Raw genomic sequence first — 25252 nt, forward strand, 5'->3', positions numbered from 1 at the left:
CCCGCGTTCAGACCCGTCCGTGCACTTACCTCACTTCTCTTCAGTTCAGTCCCCGGCTTCCCGCGTCTCCTCAGTCCTCCCGTGGCGCCTCCTCCTCGGCCAATGGCGTGGGGTTTGCCTTTCGGCCAATCAGGAAGCGGGAGGACCCGCTCCCTGATTGGCCAGGAGGAGGATCAGTGTGACAATATAGAATTTTCATTCGCTATTATCACACAATGGGCGGGCTCAGGGGAGGGGGGGCAATGCTCTGCGCCTCGGCCGCCACAGTGAAATTATTTAAAGTTCCTCGGGTGGCCCGGTACCGTTTGATCCACGGACCAGTACCGGTCCGCGGCCCGGGGGTTGGGGAACACTGCCTTAGATTGTAAGCTCCTTGAGGGCAGGGAATGATGTGAATGTACAATGTATATGTAAAGCATTGCATAAATTGACAGCGTTATGTAAGTACCTGAAATAAATAAATATATCACATTGTTATTTCTGGACTGAAAGTGATTGTAAACGATCACCTTGTAAAATGACCCATTCAGTTTAAAATAGAAATGAAAGGCAAAACATCTTCTCAGCTGCAAAGGGGTGGGGGAGGAGAAGCAGCAGTACACTAATCTTCTCATTGAATGGCTGTGCAGCGGGGGCATGTCAGGACAAGTCTGATATTCGGAGGAGAATACACAGAGTTCTAAGCATAGCTAGAGATCTGACCATGATGTGTTCTCCTGCTTAGTGTGGTCAGTTTTTAATAGGGAAGCAGAGGGACTGGCAGGAACACCAGGGATTTCATACTCAGGAAGCAATACAACGAGAACAGGATACTTTCTCATTCAAATACATGGTATGGCAGCCACATATCAGGATGCAAATGCTTTAACAACTCAGACACTTTGCATAGATGAACTTTTCCTTTACTTCTTAAACTAGTGAGAACTATGAGAAAAGACAAAGGGACACATAGAGCCATGTATAAGCCATAGAGCCATGTATAATCCATCACACGCCTAGGCACCGATCACAGGTGACACCCGCAGCCTCGACCACCCGATTCCCACTGTTTACCCTCTTTGTTGTGATCTGAAAGTCAGTTCGTGATTGGGCGGAACGTCTCTGCCGCTCTCTCACCATTAGCTGACCTTTGGGAAACCCCGCCTCTCTTATGCCTCTGCCGGTTACGTCACCATTCTAGGGGTGTGCCTACACGCTACGCAAGATGGCGGCTCAGGACGCTGGCCGGGACCGGGTGAGGCGGTGAGCCGGTGTATAAAGCTGAGAGGGGATGAAGAGGAGGAGAAGTCACAGCAGTCGGTGAGAGAAGCTGTGGGGGATGGTGTGTGTGGTGTCAGGCTCCGGTTATGTATGGCTGGTTGTGTGTGGTGGAGAGTAGGGAAGGAAGGGCGGCTTCCCACTCCTAGCCGTGTATGTAATAGGGAGTGTGTGAGGGCGGCTGGTTACATGTGTGCTAGCTGGGAGCCTTGTCTTGTATTGTACTGGAGAGCTCCTCCATCTCCTTATAATGTGTACAGAGAATAGGTGGACCTGGCATTACTCCTCCTCTCACAGTGCCAGCTGTCTGTCTGGGTCATACTAAGGAGCTCTGTCCATTCACCTCACTTGTTCTGGTTAGTGACCTGGAAAGTAGTGTGAGGTGACAGCCAGACAGAGTTCTGCAATGTCTTCCTTCAAGTGTTCCCTGTAAATGTCTCTAGTTTGGCTTTCCTGTAAACTGAAACTGATGGCTTTGTGTGTCTGGCTAGATTGGGTTCTACTCTTCCGTGTTAGTAATTTACATGTCGGTGGACTCTACACTCATGTAGATGTACTTAAGTCTTAAAGGGGCTCTAAAGGTTGTAAATATATATATATATATATATATATATATATATATATATATATATATATATATATATATATATATATAAATTTTTTTTTTTTTTTTTTTTTTTTATAGAACAAACGTTATACTTCCCTGCTCTATGCAGCCCTCATCCTCCTCTTCTGGGGGGTCCCGGCGGCGCTCCTGGCTCCTCCTCCTTCACTTCTGGGGGGTCCCGGTGGTGCTCCTGGCTCCTCCTTCACTTCGGGGGGGTCCAGGCGGCGCTCCTGGCTCCTCCTGGGGGGGTCCAGGCGGCGCTCCTGGCTCCTCCTGGGGGGGTCCAGGCGGCGCTCCTGGCTCCTCCTGGGGGGGTCCAGGCGGCGCTCCTGGCTCCTCCTGGGGGGGTCCAGGCGGCGCTCCTGGCTCCTCCTGGGGGGGTCCCGGCGGCGCTCCTGGCTCCTCCTCCTCTTCTGGGGGGTCCCGGTGGCGCTCCTGGCTTCTCCTCCTCCGGGGGGGTCCCGGCGGCGCTCCTCCTCCTCTTCATTGATTGCCCCAACAGGGAGCCACTTGAGGGGGCACGTTCCCCAGTCCTGCTGCTGCCGCCTCCATTAACACAGACCGTAGGACTCAACCCCACTCCTGTGTCTTTAGATTTAATAGCAGCAGGAGCCAATGGCTCCCGTTGCTATCAATCTGTCCAATGAGATGAGAGCCAGCAGCTGGAGACGGAGGGCTCGTGCACGGCGCTGGAAGGAATGGGCTCAGGTAACAAAAAGAGGGGGGGCTGCAACAAAGGTTTTTCACCTGAATGCATAAGGCTCCATTCACACCTTAGCGTATCATTTTCAGGCGTCTTTTTTGGGGGTTTTTTCAGCCGTTTTGTTTGCAGGTGTTTGGAGGCAGGCATTGACATCTAACAAAAATACTTGTAATCAGCCAAAAAAGAAGCTCATGTACTTTTTTGAGCATCAGACGTTTTGCTTCAGGGGACAAAACGCTGATATGTGAACAGGGGCCATTGAAATGAATGGGATTTTGTTGTTGGGTGTTTTGAGACTTCAGAGATGAGCATTTTAGGAGCTGAAATATGCTCAGGTGTGGACAAGGACTTAAGGTGAAAAACTTTGAGGCCTTGTTCACATCTGGGCATTTTTGGGGCATATTCCAAGCATTTTTGTTGGATGTCAATGCTTGCCTCCAAACACCTGCAAAAAACGCCTGAAAATAATATGCTCAGGTGTGAATGGAGCCTCAACCTTACAAACCCCTAACATCCCTGGCGGTATGATTGTCAGGAATTCTGTACCAAAAGCGGTACAATTGTTTTCATGGAAATTTGGCGTTATGTATTATAGGCCTACAATTCTTAGTAATTGCTGACTTAAACCTGACCAAAACAAGAGTCTAGTAGACATCCCAGATGTGATAAATTTGAAACACAAATGCGTGAATTATAATCGAAGCAATAATATTATTTTATTATTATATAATAAAATTATATTATTAGATTATAATTCATGCATTATATATAGATATATGTGTGTGTGTATATGTGTATATGTGTGTGTGTGTATATATATATATATATATATATATATATATATATATATATATATATATATATATATATATATATATATATATATATATGTGTGTTTTGTGCAACTTTTTTTTTTTTTTTGAATTTCCCTCCCTAGTTCCGCTCCCATGCAGCATTGCTGCTGCAGGGAATGGAACTAGGAAGTCATCAGACCGACGGAGGAGCGGCGGGACTCTCAGCTGGCAATCTCAGCAATGAGAGATCATCGCTGGATCGCCAGGAGAAGGTAAGAGAACACCGCTGCGCTCTCTGCACATCCACCCCGAGCGTGACTCGGGGTTACCGCTCCTGTAATGAAAAATCCACCCCAAGTCACGCTCGGGATTACCGCCTAGATGGTTAATCCCGGTGGGGCTGCTATCACACTGCGAGGGTAAACTCTCTAGGGAAGTGGACTCCAAACTGTCACCTTTTGCTTGTCTTTATCTGGCCCTTGAGCTTCTGCTGCTCTGGCTAACACCGGCAATGGGGCACCACTGCTCCTGCTGGGCCCCATTCACAAAATGAGATCTACCGCTTTAAGAAAGCGCAAAACATTTTTTGCCTTTCACAAATAAATGCAATTTCCACTGGGATGGATGCAGTGGAGAAGAATTAGAGCCCCTGTCAGGTTTTTATTCCTAATTAACCGCTTGCTTACCGCATATTTACTGTGGCAGTGTGGCTCTCCCAGGCAAACAGACGTAGGTCTACGTCGGTCCCTTGGTGACAGCTAGGGGGTATGCTCCCGATCGTCAGCGGGAAAGCCGATGCAGCGGGCAGGCGGCTCCGATTGCTGTTTGACACCTGCGATCGTTCCCCACAGAGAGAAAAGAATGGTCGGCTGTTGTAAACACAGCTGACCGTTCTCCTTGGAATGATCAGAGCCCCTGTGATCCTTCTATATAGGATTGCAGGTCTCTATGGTCATTCCACAAGCCACGCCCCCCCACATTTAGAAACGTGCCCCTAGGTACACATTTAACCCCTTGATCACCTACACTGTTAACCCCTTCCCTGCCAGTGTCGTTATTACAGTAATAGTGCATATTTTTAGCACTGATTACTGTAGTAATGTCACTAGTCCCCCCAAAAATGTCAGTTAGGGGTCCGATCTGTCTGCCGCAATGTCGCAGTCCTGCAAAAAATCACAGATCGCTGCCATTACTAGTAAAAAAAAAAAAAAATGACAAATCTTTCCCGTAGTTAGTAGATTCGATAACTTTTGTGCAAACCAATCAAAATACGCTTATTGCGTTTTTTTTTCCCAACAATATGTAGCCGAAAACAAATTTGACCTAAAATGTTAAAAAAATTATTTTTTTTTTTTTTGGAATGTCATATAGCAGAATGTGAAAAATGTATTTATTTTTATTTTTTTTCCCCAGAATTGTCGCTCATTGCTTTGTTTATAGCACAAAAAATAAAATCGCACAGGTGATCAAATACCACCCAAGGAAAGCTCTATTTGTAGGACGAAAAAAGGATGTAAATTTCGTTTGGGTACAGCATTGCATGACCGCGCAATTGTCAGTTATAGTCAGGCCATGCCAAGTTGAGGAAAGTGACCTGGTCATTAAGGGGGCGGCAAATCCTTCCGGTCTTAAAGCGGTTAAAGAGATAAAATGGTTTAAACTGTAGAAATATGCCAACTCACTAAGTCATGCAGTCCCTGCACCATACGTGTGTATTCATACAAAATAATAAGCATACCAGTCAAAAGGAAGCTGCTTTTACACCACATGTGATGTATCAAAAACAACTAAGTTACATTAGGTAAATACAAAATATCTTTAAAGATGTCAAACGTTGAATGAAAATAGTATCAAAAAATCACACCCATACATAAATACCGTTCTACAAAATTGTCTTGTGTGTGTGGTGTTTTTTTTTTTTTTTTTTCATATAGTTTTCTTTTAATATTTTGACATTTAGTCCCAGTTCGCACTGGTGCAGTGTGGGAAACCCTGCTGTTCAGTTCCGTAAAATAAAAATATTCCATTGCTTGAAGACCCTATTACTTTTGCGCAAACCACTCAATATACGCTTATTGGTTTGTTTGTTTTTTTTTACCAAAATTATGTATCAGAATACAGTAAAACCTTGGTTTGAGAGTAACTTGGTTTGAGAGCGCTTTGCAAGACAAGCTAATTTTTTTAAAAAATTTTGACTTGATATACAAGCGATGTCTTGATAAACAAGTAGCGTCACAACTGGGTATAAAAGAGAAGAGAGGCGCCTCTAAGTGTAGCAATATTGTTACATTTAATGAAGGTTCAATATTTAGCAGCTCACATGGTTGATGATTAAAGAGGCACATCTAAGTATGCCGGCATCCGGGGTAAAGCTTTCCACATAGTCCATCCTCCGCACTGTAATCTTCATCACACCCTTCCACGCTGCGCTCCAAAGTCTCGCTTTCAGATCACTCTACTGCAGGGTAGTCTTCCCAATCACAATTGCAGACTGACATCGGTGAGAGCCAGTGGTTCAGAAGATGGTCTATGTGGACAGTTTTACCCCGGATGCCTGCATACTTAGATGTGCCTCTTTAATCATCAACAATGTGAGTTGCTAAATGTTGTACCTTCATTAAATGTCCCCATACTGCTACACTTAGAGGCGTCTCTCTTCTCTTTTATACTCTGTAGCTCCTGCTGGAATTTGCTTCTAATCCCCTTGTGGAGGCGCCATTTGTGGATGGACATTTTATGATGACACAACCTATCACATTGCTATAATCTATGTATATAGACTATAAACTGAAAGACTTATGAATAAATAGTTGTGGAACGGATCATCTGAGTTTCCATTATTTCTTATGGGAAAATTTGCTTTGATATAAGAGTGCTTTGGATTACAAGCATGTTTCCGGAACCAAGGTTTTACTGTACACTGAATTTATGATGAAATTAGATTTTTTTTTTTCAATTTTGTTACTGGATAGGTTTTAAAGGCAGAAAGTAAAATATATATATAATTTTTTTTTTTTTCAAATTGTCTATTTTTTTTTGTTTTATGGTGCAAAAAATATATACTGCAGAGGTGATCAAAAGAAAGTTCTATTTGTGGGGGGGAGAGAAAGAACCCTTTTATTTATTTTTTTTTTCACAACTGTGCAATTGTCCGTTAAAGTAACGCAGCTGAATTGGTTAAGGAATGTAAAAAATCTAATAGCCCATCTTGCATAGTCTCTGCCTTTTTTTTTTTTTTTTTTTTTTTTTTTTAATCAGTTCTCTCAACAGTAATACATCCAAATCTTAATATGGAAATCATTGGGGTTGATTTACTTAACCACTTTCCAACTGCCTAATGACCATTTACGTCGGCAGTCAGCCCCTCACAGGCAAAGTGACGTAGTACTACGTTGCTAGCCTGTGAGGCCCTAGGGAGCGAGCGTGCGGCGCTGAAGGCGCGCTCCCGCTCGCTCACGGACCCCCACCCCCCCCGCTCGTGTGAGCGGTGGACCGATGTCCGCAGTCACTCGCGATCGTCGGTTACATCGGGAGAAAGGCATGCGGCTAATGTAAACAAAGCTGCCTGTCATTCTCCCCTGTGTAACAGCAGAGATCATACAGTGCTGCTATGTAGGACCATAGATCTCTGCTGTTACATCACAAGCCACATCCAATCACAGTTAGAAGCACGCCCCTAGGGACACACTTAACCCCTCCTTCTCAAATAAAGTTAACCCCTTTCCTGCCAGTGTCATTTTTACAGTAACAGTGCATATGTATATTACTGTAGTAATGTCACTGGTAACCCCAAAAATGTCAGTCAAGGGTCCGATCTGTCCGCCGCAATGTCGCAGTCCCGCAAAAAAAATCGCAGATCGCTGCTATTACTCGTTAAAAAAAAAAAAAACAATAAAAATGACAATCTTTCCCTTAGTAAACGCAATAACTTTTGCGCAAACCAAAATACGCTTTTTGCGAATTATTTTTTTTTTTTTACCAAACAGATGTAGCAGAAAACAAATTGGCCTAAAATGTTAAATTTAGATTTTTACTTTTTTTTTTTTTTGTTTTTTTTGGGGAGTTTCATATAAAAAAAAAATGTGAAATATTATTTTTGCAAAATTGTCGCTCTTTTTTTTGTTTATAGCGCATGATCAAAAAATCGCACAGGTGATCAAATACCACCAAAAGAAAGCTCTGTTTGTGGGAAAAAAGACATCCATTTCATTTGGGTACAGCGTCGCACAGTGCTGAATTGCAAAATAGGCCCTGGTCAGGAAGCGGGTAAAATCTTCCGGGGGTTAAGTGGTTAAAGTATATAACTAAAGGAAAAACTTTTTTTTAAAGAGTGCAGAGGGGTTAGAACACCTGCCAGTTTTTTACTTCTGTCTGTGCCCTCATTAGGAAGATTAATCCTCTCAATTTGTCCTGTTTACCGTTATCATTGAAAGTAAAAGAAAATCCCAAATTTTGGGTTGTCCCCAGAAAAGTAATAGAGGGGAAATCTTCCAATGGGCACAATAGTTCTGGTGACCTTCTACAGTGAGATATAGATGGGGGGGGGGGAAGTTTCTAGCCCTCCATTACTCTATCCAAAATGAATAAGAAAGTTTATCCTTTAGAAAAGCATGTCATGACTTTTTTGCAGCGATTTTTGCTGCAATTTGCATTTTTTTAATCCACCCAACAACAAATTGGCCAAAAAAGGAAAGGCCTAAAAAATGCAAAACACAAAATGCATCAAAAGCATGCGAATAATGGGTCAAAAACCTATGTGCAAAAATGCAACATGCACCTCCAAAAAGCACTGCAGCAATGGATCAAAAGCGAACTGCATAGGTGTGAGCCAAGCCTAAATGAGGGGAAACTCTGCTGACTTTCATCATCCAATCATGTGCAAGAAAAAATGCTGTTTTGCTTTCCTTGCATGTGAGTGGATATTCTTTGTAAAGTGAAGATTTACCTAATGTACTAAGCTCTGGAGCAAAATGCACAGTAAATTTGCCTTAAAGTAGGGCTCTTTTATTTTCCCATTATGGACTAAGTAAGGGATGGTTCTAACCCCTATAAGTTTTTTGTGTCCCCATTGGAAGATTTCCCCTCCATTTACTTTTCTGTGGATGATAATGGTAACACTGACAGGTGTTATAATCCACCTCCACTCGATACAAAACTAAACATTTTGTTTGCCTTTTAATTGCAGTATACTTTTAAGTAAATCAACCCCTGTGATTTCCATGTTTAGGTTTCTATGCATTACTGTTGGGAGAACTGATCCAAAAAGGCAGAGACTACTCAAAATTTACTATATTTTTATATCCCTAAATACTGCATGCATTTAAATACAGTAGTTCTTTCTGTGAATTGAGTTTAAAGTAATATTTAAGTCTCGTGTGTGTGTTTTTTTTTTTTTTTTTTTTTTTTTTTTTTTTTTTTTTAAACAAACATGCTATACTTGCCTGCTCTGTGCAGTGGTTTTGCACAGACAGGCCAGATCCTTCTCTTCTCAGGTCCCTCGCCGGTGCTCCTGGCCTCTCCCTCCTGGCCTCTCCCTCCTGTTGAGTTCCCCCACTGCAAGCAGCTTGCTATTTGGGCACCTGAGCCAAGCCTACTGCTCTGTGGGTCTATTCAGACAAGGGGCTGTGGCTTGGCCCTGCCCCCTCTCTCCTGATTGGCTCACTGACTTTGACAGCAGTGGATGCCAATGGTGCCCGCTGCTTTCTCAGCCAACTATAGGAGGAAAAGTCCTGGGCAACATTGCTGGATCGAGATTGGTCTCAGGTGAGCATTTGGGTGGGTGGGGCTGCTGCTGCACACAGAAGGTTTTTCATAGAATGCATTAAGATAAAAAAAAAAGAACACCTCCTGCCTTTAGAACCACTTTAATGCCTTTACCTGCAGTATTTACCAAGTGTTTTCAACATAGTAAATTGACACTTACAAAATCGCACCTAAATACTGCATGCAATTTTCTTTAGTGAATAGAGCCCATTGACATGAACCATTGATGGGGCACCATTCTTTCTTCTATGTGCTATGTGATCTTTTTACAGTCAGTAAAAAAAAATGATAATAAAGAATGGAGCTAGGTATTAGTCATGTTGTCATGCAAGTAGGTTCCAGTCCGTAGCACCCAACCAATGATGGTGTCTATCAGGCAACACCATAGTAATTCCAAATAATCCTTTGTAGCCAGCCTGTGTCTGGCAAAACCGGTCTGGTTTTTCAGCATCTATCCTCTCTCTGGGCATTGGTGATACAATCTTTTTGGCCAGGGTTGTTTACATACCAGCAGGAGTCTTTACTTTATGACAGTCTTGATCTCCTATTCCCATAGGCATCCATAAGTATCATGTGCATGCACCTAATGAAACATTCCATAATAATCTTGTCTTTTGATATACATGGACAATTTAGGCCCAAGGGGGTGATGGAAAATGCTCCCTGTGTGAAACCTGGAACATTTATTGTTGTGTGAGGGAGGTGACATTTATGTTCACACATATGTTTTGGCTGAAAAGGACCACTTTGATAACATATCAGATCTCAATGGGGAAAAATATCATGCTGGATATCTTTACGGATATGGACTGGGTAATGTGTTAGAAACTAAAGGATGCCACATAGAAATTAAAATTATCAACCTACAGAGAGCTGAATTCAAAGACAGCCTGAAAATCAAAGTGAAAAAATGACGCAGCAGGCTAGTTCATTTTGCTAAAATTTCATTGCAGCAACTCAAAATGGTACTTAGTATGGCCTCTACGTGCTTGTTTGCATGCCTGACAACGTCGGGCATGCTCCTTTTGAGAGGACAGATGGTGTCCTGGGGTATTTCCTCCCAGATCTGGACCAGGGCATCACTGAGCTCCTGAACAGACTGAGGTGCAACCTGGCGGCATCAGATGGACCAAAACATAATGTCCCAGAGGTGTTCTATTGGATTGAGGTCAGGTGTGCTTGGGGGGGGGGGGGGGGCATTCAATGGTATCAATTCCTTCATCCTCCAGGAACTGGCTGCATACTCTCGCCACATGAGGTTGGGCATTGTTGTGCACCAGGAGGAACCCAAAACCCACTGCACCAGCATCGGGTCTGGCCATAGGGGCAAAGATTTCATCCCATTATCTAATGGCAGTCAGGGTGCCATTGTCTTGTCTGTAGAGGTCTGTGCGTCCCTCCATGGATATGCCTCCCCAGCCCATCACTGACCCACAACCAAACTGGTGATAATGAACAATGTTACAGGCAGCATGACGTTCTTCACAGCTTCTCCAGACCCTTTCAGGTCTGTCACATGTGCTCTGGATGAACCTGTTGACAATTTTATGTAGTCCAGTGAGTTGCCATATATAAGTTGTCTTTCCCTCTGGTGGTTGAGTCAAATAAGGTTTTTTTCATCTGCCTGCCATTGTCCTAACAATCATGACTCATCCCTGCTGGCAGCTGGGGGATTCCCAGCTGCCAGCAGAATGTAAACAAAGGAGCTGTTGGTGAATAAAAAAAAAAAAAAAAAAAAAAAATATTTTTCTTGGCTGGAATGGACTTTAAGAGGGACCTATACCAATAAATAAGTTGTGGGGTTCCCCAAAAATACATACCAGACCCTTATCCAAGCATGCGACCTGGGGACCCCAGACTGTGTTGCCTTCCCTTAACCATACCAGGCCACATGCCCCCCCAATGGGGGGGGGGGCCTTTCCCATGTTGATGAGGACAAGGATTTCTTCCCACAACCCTGGCCTCGTGGTTGTGGGGGTCTACAGGGTCGGAAGCTTATTGGAATCTGGAAGCCCATTTAAACAAAAAAGGGGGCCTACGGAATCTGGCCTCCTGACATCCGACTTCTCCCATCAGTCGCTGCCGCTAAATGACAGCTCTGCTTCCACCCTGCCGCTGCAGTAAACAAGAGGGGCAGGACCACTGAAGTAATTGTGTAGATGTCCATATTCTGTCAATGACTTTATAAGAGAGGTGGGTGCATAACCAGACAATGACCTCATCTGGTGCTCTTACCCCACGGTTTACTTCGCAGCAGAGGAAGTGGAGCTGTCATTAGTTAATGGTTGGTGGCAGCGGGTCAATGATGATGATGATGATGGATGTTTTTTTTTCCCAATGAAGGACTTTTCAAAAGCCGTGTTCTGTTGTTTGTTTACTACTGACTGTATTTTTGGTCAATTAAAAGGGGTACCATGTATCCCATACTCAGTTACATAGGGTGAGGCAGGATCCGGGAGGCTTCCAGATTCTGACAAGTCACCCCTCACCCCCACAACCACAAGGCCAGGGTTGTGGGGAGGAGGCCCTTGTCCTCATCAACATAGGAGCAAAGTGCTTAGTTGAGGGCATGTGGCCTGTTATGGTTCTCTCTCCTTTTTCCCTAAGCTGCTGGGCTGCATGCTCCGATAGGGGTCTGGAGTCAATTTTGTATAACCACACATATTTGTTTTGGAGATGGGGAGTTCCTCTTAAAATCCATATCAGACTCCAAATGCAGGATATGGAGTGGAGGGGGGGGGGGGGGCAGGGGGTCATGGAGCCTTTTTCTCTACTCACCGACGGCTTCTTTGTTTACATGCTACTGTCAGCTAGGGACACAGGCAAACAGCTATTTCTTGAGAAAAACAAAAGGTAGGAGTCTGGAACAAAATTCTGCAGTGTACATAGATCACCCAGCGGAAAATATTCTTTTTCTGAACAAAAGTGGAGTTAATCTTTAACAACCAATGATTCATCCCTGCTGCTGGGATGAGGCACAGGTTGTTAGGATGCTGGTGGGTGTCAGCTCCTTAACAACTAATGCAAAAATAGACCGTGTCTGTTTACCTCCATTTAGGTCTGTGTAAAGGAAACAGGATTGAGACTTGTTCCATTTAAAAAAAAAAAAAAAAAGACTTGAAGAATGCGAATGTAAACAATATTATCCATTTACCCACAGAAATGCATTGCTGTTTGTTTATTATCTGTCAACGGAAGGATAAAAAACAGGCAACCGGAACACCTGGGTTAACACTTGTGTGGGCTGCGTTCTGCGTGAAGGGTAGTCCATTCATTTGAGTGGGCTGCCCTTCCTGTGGAAACACGGGGAAATAAGACCACAACCTTTTTTTTTTTTTTAATCACGCAGTATGGAACTGTGTAGTGCTGTGGCACCGTGCAGTTTAGCTCCTGCAAATGCAGGCATTTTGCCAATGTGTCTGCTAAAGTGCAGCACATTTCTGTTGCATGTCTAGAACGTGTTTGATTCCGACATGCAGCAATTTTAACTTAGCATTATGTACTGGAGCAATTTTTACATTTCTGCTATTGTCTCGATAAGCAAGTTTTTTTCTTTTGGTGACACTTGCAAAATTTTTTATCAATGCAAAAAACAACTCGTGCTTATGTAGGTAAAGGGTATACCATTTATTCTATACCTTGTTCCACTTTTAATGGCACTACAATGAAGTTTGTGGTTTAGTCTTGCAGGGGGTTACAAATTTAACCACTTGCCGACCGCCGCACGACTATCTACGGCAGCGGTCAGCCCCTCACAGGCAAAGTGACGTAGGGCTACGTCACTAGCTTGTGAGGGTCTAGGGAGCGAGCGAGCGCTCCCGCGTGGTCACGGACCCCCCCCCCCCCGCGCGTGTGACCGGCGGACCCGATGTCCGCCGGCCACTCTGCGATCGGTGGGGGAGAGGGAGAAAGTCAGGCAGCTTGTGTAAACAAGCTGCCTGTCATTCTCCCCTCTGTATGAGAGATGATCATATGGATCTACTATGTAGATCCGTTGATCACTCTGCATACAGCTGAAGCCACAGCCAATCACAGTTAGAATCACGCCCCTAGGGACACACACAGCTCCTCCCTCTCAAAAAAAGTTAACCCCTTCACTACCAGTGTATTTTTACAGTAACAGTGCATATATATAGCACTGATTACTGTAGAAATGTCACTGGTAACCCCAAAAGTGTCAAAAATGTCAGTCAAGGGTCCGATCTGTCCGCCGCAATGTCGCAGTACCGCAAAAAAAATCGCAGATCGCCGCCATTACGCGTTAAAAAAAAACAACAAAAATGACAAAAATCTTTCCCTTAGTTAGTAAACGCAATAACTTTTGCGCAAACCAATCAAAATACGCTTTTTGTGATTTTTTTTTTTTTTTTTTTTTTTTTTTTACCAAACATAGGTAGCATAAAACAAATTGGCCGAAAATGTTAAAAAATGTTGATTTTTACATTTTTTTGGGGGGGAATTTCATATAAAAAAAAGGGAAAAATATTGCTATTTTTGCAAAATTTACGCTCTTTTTTTGTTTATAGCGCGTGATCAAAAAATCGCACAGGTGATCAAATACCGCCAAAAGAAAGCTCTGTTTGTGGGAAAAAAAGGACGCCAAATTCGTTTAGGTACAGCGTCGCACGACCGCGCAATTGTCCGTTAAAGTCACGCAGTGCCGAATCGCAAAATACCCCCTGGTCGTTTAGCAGCCAAATCCTCCGGGGCTTAAGTGGTTAATAAAGCTTTTTTTTTTTTTTTGTGTAAAACCCAACTGAAAAGGAAAAACAAAATTATTTAAAAATTAAAAAAAAAAAAAAATGAAAAACAATTACTAATGGAAGAAGGGGAAGGTGTTATTAATTTGGGTTAATTAGCAAGAGAAGTATGGACTTTTTGTTGTGCACATTTAGGTCCCTTTCACACAGGCGGACCGTTCACATTCGCCTGTCAGTTTTTTCTGATCTGTCCCCCCATACATTCCTATGGGGCATTGGATGTCAGTGGAGACATGTCCGCTGACATCCGATCTGTCAAATCTGGACAGATGGAAACCCTATTTTCCATCCGTCCAGCGGATTGGATCGGATGAGAACGGACCAACGGTCCGTTCCCATCCGATTTCCCCCATAGAGATGCATGGGGAACTGACAGCTGTGTCTCCGAATAGAGCACGGAGACACAGCTGTCATCCGCCTGCTCAGTGAAGGATCGGTGGATCGTTCCCCTGCTGAGAAAACTGACTCCGTCCGACGGACGGAGTGTGTTAAAGGGGCCTTATACTTAGGTGGATGCAGCATCTGTCCCCTGCTGGCTCTGAGGCCTCATGCACACGGCACAGTTTTACAGCTTTTTTTGGCTTCAAATGTTTATTGGCTGCTAAAATGTTTTTTAGCAGCCAATAAACCTGTTATCTTATGTATCCATGCACACATAGGCTGTTATCAGTAGTTTTTGGCAGGGGCGCTCTCTGGACCCAGAACTAGTGGGTTTTAAAAGGAGTTTTTCAGCTGTAAAAACTTGCTAACTCTGATAAAAGCTTAAAAACGCTGCTATGTGGACTTTATCAGCGTATTTGAGCTATTTTTTTGGGGGTATAGTTTTGCTAAAAAACGCTGAAAAACATCACTTCAAAAATGCTTAAAAACTCATTCTACAGCTATAGCTTTCTACAGCTAACTCTACTGCTGTTTTTGTTCAGTGTACATGAGGCCTAACATTGAGAACCGAGTGATGTAACACAGCCGCTCGCTCAGCTCTCACAGCTCCCTGACTGACAGTCACAAGCTCTCTGCTCTGACTCCGCGCTCACTGGAGTGATGGGCTGTGGAAGGGGCAGAAGTGGCCGACTCAGGCTCTAGGCTGCTTGCTTGAGGCTGAGCTGGGTGTCGGTCTAGGTATGTGGGCGGGTCCTGACTTCATTGTCGTGATCTTGCTCAAGCCTGTGATGTCAGCTCACTGTCTGCTGAAAACGGCTCACAGGATTGCAGAATGAACTGCACTCCTGTGATCCACAGGGAGAAGTACAGCCAAACGACCTTTGGCTGTACTTCTCCTTTAAAGCGGTAGTATCCCGCTTTTTGACACTTTTACCTACAGGTAAGCCTATAATAAGGCTTACCTGTAGGTACAAATAATATCTCCTAAACCGGCATGGTTTAGGAGATATTTACAGTGCATGCAGCCGCTCGCGCGAGCGGCGCATGCGCTCTGAAGGTCCGGGGGGACCTTCAATTTATTTGCCGGGAGCTTGCCGGAAAATCACTCCTGCGCGCATGCGCGGGAGTGACGTCATCGCGGCTCCGGCCAATCATCGCGCCGGAGCCGCCTCTTCCGGCCAATCACCGCGCCGGAGCCGCCGAACCCGGAAGAGACGGCGAGGGATCATGGCAGCGCCCGCAGCCATGTCCGGGGGTCCGTGTTGGGGCTTCGTTCTAAGGTAAGTTACACATAATGGGCTAGTATGCGATGCATACTAGCTCATTATGCCTTTGTCTTGCAGGTTTTTTTTTTTATTTTTTTTATTTTTTAGGGTTTACAACCGCTTTAACTAACTTTTTTTATCAGTTTAGGCCAATTTGTATTTTGCTACATATTTTTGGTAAAAAAAAATCCCAAAAAGCATATATTAATTGGTTTGCGCAAAAGTTATGTTGTTTACAAACTATGGGATAGATTTTTTGACTTTATTTATTTTTTGTTGTTTCTATTAGTAATGGTGGCAATCCGTGATTTTTAGAGGGACTGTGACATTGCGGCGAACAAATCTGACACTAAAGCCCCGTACACACGTACTGATCGTCGGCCGAACGATCGGCCGTCTTTTGTCCAGGTCTGTCGTGTCTGTTGAAAACTGCAAAAGACTGCACACAAATTTTGTCGGCCAACAACAGCCGACTGCAGAAGTGATGTCATGTGATGTAAACAATCACTCTGAATAAAAGTCCATAAATGGAGTCATACACAAAGCAATAGCAGCGCTGATATTAAGTATCAATCAAAGCATGCAGGGAATTGCTACAGTGCACTAGTCCTTTCTCATTAAATGTCCATCTTTATATCAGTCTTTTTCACCAATTTGGGGTCACCAGTGAATTTTTATGGGGTCACCCGACATTCAATCCTCCACCGTTGTGATACAAGTACAAGATGGCAACTCACCAGACAAACTGGCCTTCCTATTCTCATAGAGAAGGCAAACAAGCATGAACTCTGTGGTCTTTACTCGATCGGCTGCAGCCCTTCGAAGAAGTCGGAAATGACGAAACGCGTCAGGGCGTGAACCTCGCGGCGACCGGAAGTTCTCGGGTGACACATTCGGAGGCACTGGAGGCTAGGAACATCAGCGTGGAGAGGGTGAGCCGGCCATCATCGCCTACCGATGCATCCCTGTGACTTCCCTATATGATTTATTAGAAGGCTTACTATTTGATTGCGTTTGTGAGTGCATTTATTGGGGGATTGGTTAATAAAGTATGGAGTGATGTTTTACAATATCACACTAGTGCGGTCCTTTCTTTTATGTTTTCCTTAACCGGTTGGTGAGTGACTCGTGAGCAAAGGGAACTCAGTTTTCTGTGGAGAGAGGTGTGTTTCTAACAGCTGCAGCCGATCGAGTAAAGACCACAGAGTTCATGCTTGTTTGCCTTCTCTATGAGAATAGGAAGGCCAGTTTGTCTGGTGAGTTGCCATCTTGTACTTGTATCACAACGGTGGAGGATTGAATGTCGGGTGACCCCATAAAAATTCACTGGTGAAAAAGACTGATATAAAGATGGACATTTAATGAGAAAGGACTAGTGCACTGTAGCAATTCCCTGCATGCTTTGATTGATACTTAATATCAGCGCTGCTATTGCTTTGTGTATGACTCCATTTATGGACTTTTATTCAGAGTGATTGTTTACATTTTTATCTTTGAAGTAGCTGCGATATTTCTCTGAACGAGATATATTTATTTATTTATTTATTTATTTGTGCGCAGAGGATATAGTATATTAGCACCGTCTGCTTTTATTTATATTATATATTGATTGACGATGTCATGTGATGGTTAACTTTCCTTGTCTTTTTTTCTTTTCTGAGCATGCCCAGTCTTGCTAATCTGCTGTCTGTCGGCCGAAATCTGTACTGACTGGCGAACAATCGGCCGTTCTGGTGACGGCCAACAAATATTTTAAAGTCTGCACGACAGATTCTGTTCGGCGAAAATGCGCTGTCGGCTGTCGGAAGCGTCATACTAACAAGCCTACAATCGGCCGATCGGTCGTCGGCCGAATATTTACGGCCGACAATCGGTACGTGTGTACGGGGCTTAAGTGACTTTTTGGGGACCAGTGACCCAATACAGTAATCGGTGCTAAATAATATCCACTGTTACTGTATAAATGAAGCTGGCAGGGAAGGGGTTAATACTGGGGGTGATCAAGGGGTTAAGTGTGCTTCTAAATTGTGCTTTCTTACTTTGGGGGGGGGGGGGGAGGCTCTGTGACAGGCACACAGAGATCGGTGATTCAGCTTAGCTGAGACACATGATCTCATTGTGCCTGTCTGACAGGAGAGCCGCATGCCTTGTTTATAGGCAGGAGGCTCTCCTGTCAGTTTCCCTGAAGATTGCGGGAGGCTGGCGGTGATCGCACCCACTCCTCCTGCGGTATGGCTCCCGCTGTGTCTAATCACAGCTGGAGCACGTAATCACGTAGATCTACATGATTATGCGCAGTCAAGCCGCCCTGCCGCAGTAAATCTGCGTGGAGCAGTCAGCAAGTGGTTCTTAATGTTACATTGTGTTTTTGAAAGAAAATTCTAAACCGTGTTTACAGACACCGCTTTAGTAAGCCCTGGTTCATACGGTTGTGATTTTCATGCGATTTGACAGTTCAAATTCGCATGACAAGTCACACCCCATTGCTGGAAATGGAACCGTTCAAATCGTTGCGACTCAGAAAAAAGGTTCCTGCCCTACTTTTTTAGGATTTCATTGTGACTTGCATAGACTTCTGTTAAATGAAATGGCAAGCCACAATTAAATCGGAGGTCCAAACCACGCTGATCTGCCGCTTTGAAATTGCGCTGAAGTAGCACGATTTCAAAGCCTCACTGGTGTGAACCAGGGCTAACTGTTTTACCTGCAGCTTTGCTAAAAAGTATTGTAAATGTTTTATTTTTCGCTACTCTTATGCAAGCCTGTTACGAGGCCTAATGCTCATCTGTTCCTGAAGAGAGACAGACACTACAGCCTTTCTCACTACAACATGGAGATTTGCTTTGGTGGTTTTAATGAACTCTGACCCTCCTATTCATAAATCAGTCTGATAAAGGATATAGTGAAGCAAGCAGTGATTTAAGAAAACAAAGATATGAATTAAAAAATGTTTCATAAAACAAATGGAATGTATATAGTTCTGATTTTTCCCAGAAAAACGTGTTGTCGTGCCACTTTTTTCTGTGAAAAACACAAGGCCTAGTTGTTCAAGGTGTGGTACTTTGGACATCTTCGATACTTATGCCTTATAAAACAGTGATTTTAGTGCCAATGCAATCTCTTCTTGCACAATGTCTACCTTTTATTGCCTTTGGATTAATAGACTTATTTGCTGCACTATGAAAATAATTTTTTGATCCTGTAAACTTTTTGCATGGCGTAAAGAAAAATGTTTCAGTTTAGTGGGCCAGGCAGTTATTTGATTAACTGACTTTTTTAAGCATTCTTGATTGTTATGTTTATAGGATTAATTTCATGAAGTGCTTGTACATTTATGAAAAGTAATTGTTCTAGCATGAAGGCGAATACAATCATTCAGTCGTAGTCAGCCATGCATAAGTTATTTGACAGCTAAACAGACTGCAAATAGACATTTACTCTTCCATTAATATAACAGATATAACTGTGTCTGCACATTGATGAAGAGCCAATTGTAATTAATCAGTTTTTACAAAAATGTCAAATCATTGCATTTGTAGACCTAAATAAAGATGCATCACAGAGTTTCTGCGTTTTATTTTGTATTATGATTAGCAGCACCTGGATGGTGCTTCTGCACCAATGTGTTTTATTTCTTGCTCTGTCCACTACCTCTCCTTTTTGTCCTGGATGCTGAGAATCAGAAATGATGGGGCCATGTGATTGGGACTTGCCTGTCTTGTGCTCTCTTATAATTTCCAAATGGAGAAGAAAAACTCTGTTTTAGAGTCTTTTGTTTATCCTTTTTGTAGATTCTTTTCATTAGGACTGTGCTTGAACATCCTCATCATGGCACATAGAATTAGAAGATCTAGCCATTTTATTCATATTACTCTGGAGTTTGTATATGTACAACCAAAGGTGTTTTTGTCATCAACTGAGCCGATTCTTCAATCGTCTTTGGGTGTAGGTGTCGGCATCTCAAGTAAGGGAAGCCGGAAACTAAGCCTTGCGGCTTCACAGCTGGGTTTCTACTGTGTATGCACGAGTCACGCTGCGCATTGTGAAGGTCCCGTAGGCTTCTGGGACCTGTCCGAGAAAACTGGTGGAAGGAGGGAGGGTGGCGAACTTCCTGTTCAGAACGCCGCATCGATCTGAGTCAGAAGTGGGAGCGGGTACCTGTCAAAACCAGGTACCTACTCTTTCTCCTCCAAAAAGTGCCAAATGTGGCAGTGGGGAGGGGGAAAACAAACTGAATTCCCCCTTTTGGGTGGAGTTCCGCTTTAAGTCTCTGGCACATAAAGCAAAGGGATAACTCTCTAATAGGACACTGACAACAAAAAATAAACTTTCTTTTCTTTTTCGTACATCGCAGGATATAGAGTCAGTTATTAAATATCATGACTACCTGGGTTATGCACCAGCTATAGGTTAACAAACACTGTCAGAAACAAACAGACAGGAAGTCCTCCTCTACATAACCCTTCCCATACAGGAAGTACTTCTGTTTTTTCACCAGTCTGAAGGTGATGGTCACAAGTATGAAGCTCTTTGCACAAACACTGCCATGTGCTCAAATTAGTTCCAGTAAGGATCCAGAGTTATATGCTTTCCTGGTCCATTGCTATGGCTAAAATGCTCAGATAAATGGTACCCGGGCCTCGCAGTAGTGAAAGAGGTCTAAATGCTGGAATTTCTTGTAATGTGACCATTCAGCGCTGGGCCCTGCATATATGAAACCCTGTGCAGTATTGACTGACCAAGGTGTTTCCAGCAGTACAGGTCCAGGGAAGGGGACCCCGAGAAAGAGGTCCCTGAGGGTTTACTTAGACATTGACCATTGTGATGGGAGAAGGTTGGATGTTTGTCTTACTAGACAGATCCCACCATGAGATTGGGATCCTGAGGCTCCAGGTGGGAGCAACCTGCTGTCATGTAATCCCACCAGACTGCTGTGCAACATAATCATGCCCATGAACTGTGTGTGACATAAAAGTGTGTGCATTTAGGCCAGGCCCCCTTACAAAGCAAATGCCCGCCACTGTGATGAAGGGGGACTTGATGAGGCTGTGTGATCATGTGACAGCCAAATAAAAGTTTTAAAACGGTTAAAAAAAATTGTATGAAAATAAATGTGTTTGATCTTTGGCTCTTTAATGCAGTATGTTCACAAATACTCCAATATGTATGAGAAAAAAAACATTAAAAGATAAGTTCACGTTTTGTAACCTGTTACACCAATATAAAGGGTGTAACATGTTGCAGATCCACTGGGCCCTGCTCCTCCCTGGCTCACTGATTGTCACAGGCGGCAGGGGACCTTCTCCCCCCCACTCTCTGCCAGAATCTGCAGAGAACAAGGCCGTGCGGGGCTCCGCCCGTCCGCCCACGTCACACATTCACTGATTCCTGTGAATTGAAAACTACAAGATTCGGCAGCCTTTGCGGCCGTTGGCTTGTAGTTCTCAATGGACTACCACGGCACTGTTGTAGCTCATTGATGCTTCCTGGTATGGTTAAACAGTTTACACACAAGAGCCTTCAAGAGCCCTGCATATTACCCACTATCAGCCAGGCTCCCAAATAAAAAAAAATAATAAATGCACATTTTTTTTTTTTTACCTGCTAAACTATGTACATTTATTATTTTTTTTATTATTTTTTTTAAATAGGTGAAATTCTTATCCTTTAAAGTTAACCTTGCTTTAATTAAAACAGGGAAAGTCTCTTGGTTTTAAACAGACAGAAGACCCTGTCTAGTACAGCCTTTTTCAACCAGGATGCCATGGCACCCTGGTGTGCCTTCTGGGTTCTTCAGAGGTGCCTTGACAAAATGTCTAAAAATTGCCAGATTGCCCAAAGAACGCCAACAAAGACTATTGCATACAAAGACCTTGGTCAAATAAAAGGTCTTCTTTATGAGTACTTTACAAAGTTTCTGCATTGATTGATTGCTAACATGTTTAAAGACTACTGCTAGCAAAACTTTCTACTGTAGCATTCCACATAATAATCACACAGTGATAATGCCATAGAGACATATTTTAGTATTTGTAAAATTCTGCATTTTATATGCTATTTATTTTTTTAATGCTGTTTTACCTTTGTTTAAACTCCTTCCCATCCCGGCATCTCTTTAAACAGTTCTGAACGCTCGGGCAGGGAAGGATCGGCTATCAAGTGACCATTGTCGCAGTGGTCCTATGATCAGAAGCTGGCCCTACCTACTAGCAATCCTTTAGTCTGGAATTAATGTTTTAATTTTTATAGTAGATACTGTGACTTTTTTTTTTTTCATTCTTTCTTTATTCTTTCCACATCAGTGGAAAATGTTTTAAGTTTCTCATGTGTTTTTGGGTCCTGAAGACCAAGCAGGGTTGCAGTGTACATTCATTTTTAATTTATCTGGGGAAATAACTTGTTGAATGTTTCATGAAAATGTTTTATGCTACTGATCATTTGTGTGATGTTATTAAAAACTTTAAAATTTGCTTAGTGTAAAACTGCGTATGGATATAAAAAATACATTTGTTACACCTTTGCCACAGTCAGTGAAATTGGTTACATGTTGTGCTGTTGAGAACATAATGCCTGCAATATGCGTGTGTACAGTATATGCATTTGTGTAATTTGTGCAATAGTATAATGGAAGAAGTTGCTTTTCTGGCAGAAAACCCCAAGTCAGCAAGCAGTAATGTACCAAATTCACCAAAAAGAAATAACATTTATAAATAAATGTATCAGTGGGAGGCGTTTTAAAGTGATATTAAAAGGGAAGATCAGGATTTAAAAAAAAAATAATCAAACATTTAGGCCCCTTTCACACATACTGTCCGTTCAGTTCAGTCATAATTTTTGTCTTCAGTCAACGTCCATTTTCATCTCAGTTCATATCCGTTTTTCGTCTGTTGTCATCCGTTTTTCATCAGTTGTCATCTGTTGTTCATCCGTTGTCATCCATTTTTCATCCGATCCCTTTTTTTGACAGATGAAAAATAGGGCATTCATCAGTTCAAAAAAACGTACATTGACGGAAGTGGATGAAAACGGATAATCATACGTTGTCATCCATTTTTCGTCCGATCCGTTTTTTTGACAGATGAAAAATAGGGCATTCATCCGTTCAAAAAAACGTACATCGACAGAAGCGGATGAAAACGGATGATCATCCGTTGTCATCCATTTTTACATAGCGATACGTTTTGCATGCGTCAACGGATGGATGAAAAACGGACTAACGGACAGCATGTGTGAAAGGGGCCTTATACACACCTAGGCTGATGCAATGCTACAATGTATATGTAAAGCGCTGCGTAAATTGACAGCGCTAGATAAGTACCTGAAATAAATAAATAAAATATGCTGCATTTGTTCCCCACCTGTTCTGTAGACAGAACTATAACTGAGCAATCAAAGACTGCTCTGAGCAGAGAGCCATGACTGTCAGTAGCTGAGAGGCTGGGCCAGGTGTCGGCCCAGGCTTATGGGTGGATGCTGACCATATAATCAGGATCAGAGTTATATAAAGTACTCGAAACCCATACTTGAGTAAAAGTACAAGTGCTCGATCAAAAAGTGACTTGAGTAGAAGTGAAAGTGCTCGATCAAAAAGTGACTTGAGTAGAAGTACTAAAGTATTCAACATTTTTTGTACTTAAGTATTGCAAGTAGTTTTTTTTTAAATTTTGCTACTCAAGTACTGAAAGTAAAAGTACTGTTATGTAGTTATTAAAGAAAGAAGTCAAAAGTTTGAACATCATATTGTTTTTTATTATTTCAAATGCAGCTTTTATTTATACATACAGTAGCATTTATTTTCGTATGCGCTGAGAATACACATGTTTTGAGCTTCATGAAACCTGACATCTACTGTTCTGGAATTGGTAATTTTTATAATAGTAATGAGTAACTATGCAGCACAAAAAGAAAATATCGAAGTAGAATGATTGAAATCATTGAAAAAATGTAGTGAAGTAAAAGTGGAAGTAGGAGAAAAAAATTCTACTCTAGGAAAGTACAGATACCGCCTTTCGGTACTTAAGTACAGTAGTGAAGTAGTTCTACTTAGTTACTATACATCTCTGATCAGGATCTTTTCAGAGCCTGGACCGCCTCAGTGACATCAGGCGACAGCGGGCCTCAGCTGAAAAGGTATCACAGGAGTGCAGAATGAACTTCACTTCTGTGATTCATTGGGGATGTATGTATGGTCAAATTAGCTTTGGCTATACTTCTCCTTTAAAGAAGTATAGCCAAAGCTTTTTTGGGTATACTTCTCCTATGGATCATAGGAGTGAAGTTTGTTCTGCACTCACGTGATCCGTTTTCAGCCGACCAGCGGGCTGAAGAAACCTGTCGACTGACGTCACAGAGCGAGCGAGTCCAGACTCTGAACAGATTGTATATGGTCAGGATCCGCCCAAGAACCTAGACATTCAGCTGGCTCAGCCTCTTACCGATCCACTGAAAGCCTGAGCCAGCCCCTCCCTCCCTCCCCTCCACAGCCTAGCTCTACAGTGAGCACTGGAGGGGAAAGCAGGGAGCCCCTGACTGACAGTCCCGGCTCCCTGCTTTTAGGTGAGGGGGAGAGCTGAGTGATCAGTGGTGTTTTGATCTCTCAGTTCTCACTGCAAAGTTGGAGGGGGGGGCAGATGCAGCATTCCTCAGGAAACTATTTTGTGACAATTCTTATCCCAGCACTTGCAATTTACAACTTTCACTGCTTTTGGCTCCTGCTCTCTGTCCTGTATTCCTGAACTTCCAGTCTTCCCAGGAAAAATTGAATATAGTGGTCACGATACAAGCATAATAAGGAACATGGGCAGGATTAAAAGATAGAATGCTACTTACCTGAGCCCCATCTCATTCCAGCGAGGTTGCACAAGAGACTCCGCTGTAGGGGACTCTCCCCCTGATCGGCTTAGACACACATCGGGCGCCATTGGCTCCCTTTTCAGTCAGTCAAAGTCAGCCAGTGAGGAGAGAGGGGGGGCCGGGCCGGGACGAGCCACTGCTCTGTGTCTGAATGGACACGCAGAGCAGTGACTTGGGCGTCCCCACAGCAAGCTGCAAGGGAGGGGGTCAGGAGTGCCGGCAAGGGACCTGAGAAGAGGAGAATCTGGGTTGCTCTGTACAAAACCATGGCACAGAGCAGGCAAAAATAACATGTTTATTTTTAAACGGGAAAAAAAAAAACAAGACTTTGGTATCACTTTAAGTTGTTTTTTTCTTTACTAGCTGCTATTAGCTAGGTAAGCATCTGAACAAGCCGATCAGGGGTCTAATAGACCCCTGACCACTCAATAAAGAGTACCTGTCGCTGCTCATGCTATCACAAGGGATGTTGTATGACATCCATAGAAATGGCTTCCAACTGGAGATGGTAAGAGGCTACAGGCATGCTACAAGAGATGAAAACTGCAGATCGATAAAGAGGAAAATGCAACAGGCGATGGTCACAGGCTGAGCACATGCTATTGTTGTAGACTGAAAAAACACCAAGGGACAGTCGTACACATGAGATCACTCCTATCATAGGCCATTTGCATATGAGTGATTCGATTCAATTTATCTTTACAGCTGTATTAAAACTACTTGTGCCACATGTGATATTTCTCTCAGCAAGGTCCTTTTTGAAAGATCAGACAGAAAGCAGACATTAAACTGAAAATTCATACTAGAACATGTCAAGTACTTTATGAATATTAAACAGTCATGTAATACACATACCTTTTGATAAATTC

At 43.1% G+C, this 25252-nt stretch overlaps 1 protein-coding gene across 11 annotated transcripts in view; it reads left to right on the top strand.

Moving 5' to 3' along the window:
* The first annotated feature begins 1184 nt into the window (after positions 1 to 1184).
* The window catches only part of BLTP1 (bridge-like lipid transfer protein family member 1), a 754177-nt gene continuing 730109 nt past the window's right edge, over positions 1185 to 25252 (top strand). For all 11 annotated transcript variants that reach the window (XM_082243836.1, XM_082243839.1, XM_082243842.1 and 8 more), the window contains exon 1: positions 1185 to 1299. The gene's annotated coding sequence lies outside the window, so the exon portion shown is untranslated. The remainder of the gene's footprint in view (positions 1300 to 25252) is intronic.

This window comes from Pelophylax lessonae (genome assembly GCF_965119305.1).
Source record: "Pelophylax lessonae genome assembly, chromosome: 1".
Classification (NCBI taxonomy): Eukaryota; Metazoa; Chordata; class Amphibia; order Anura; family Ranidae; genus Pelophylax; species Pelophylax lessonae.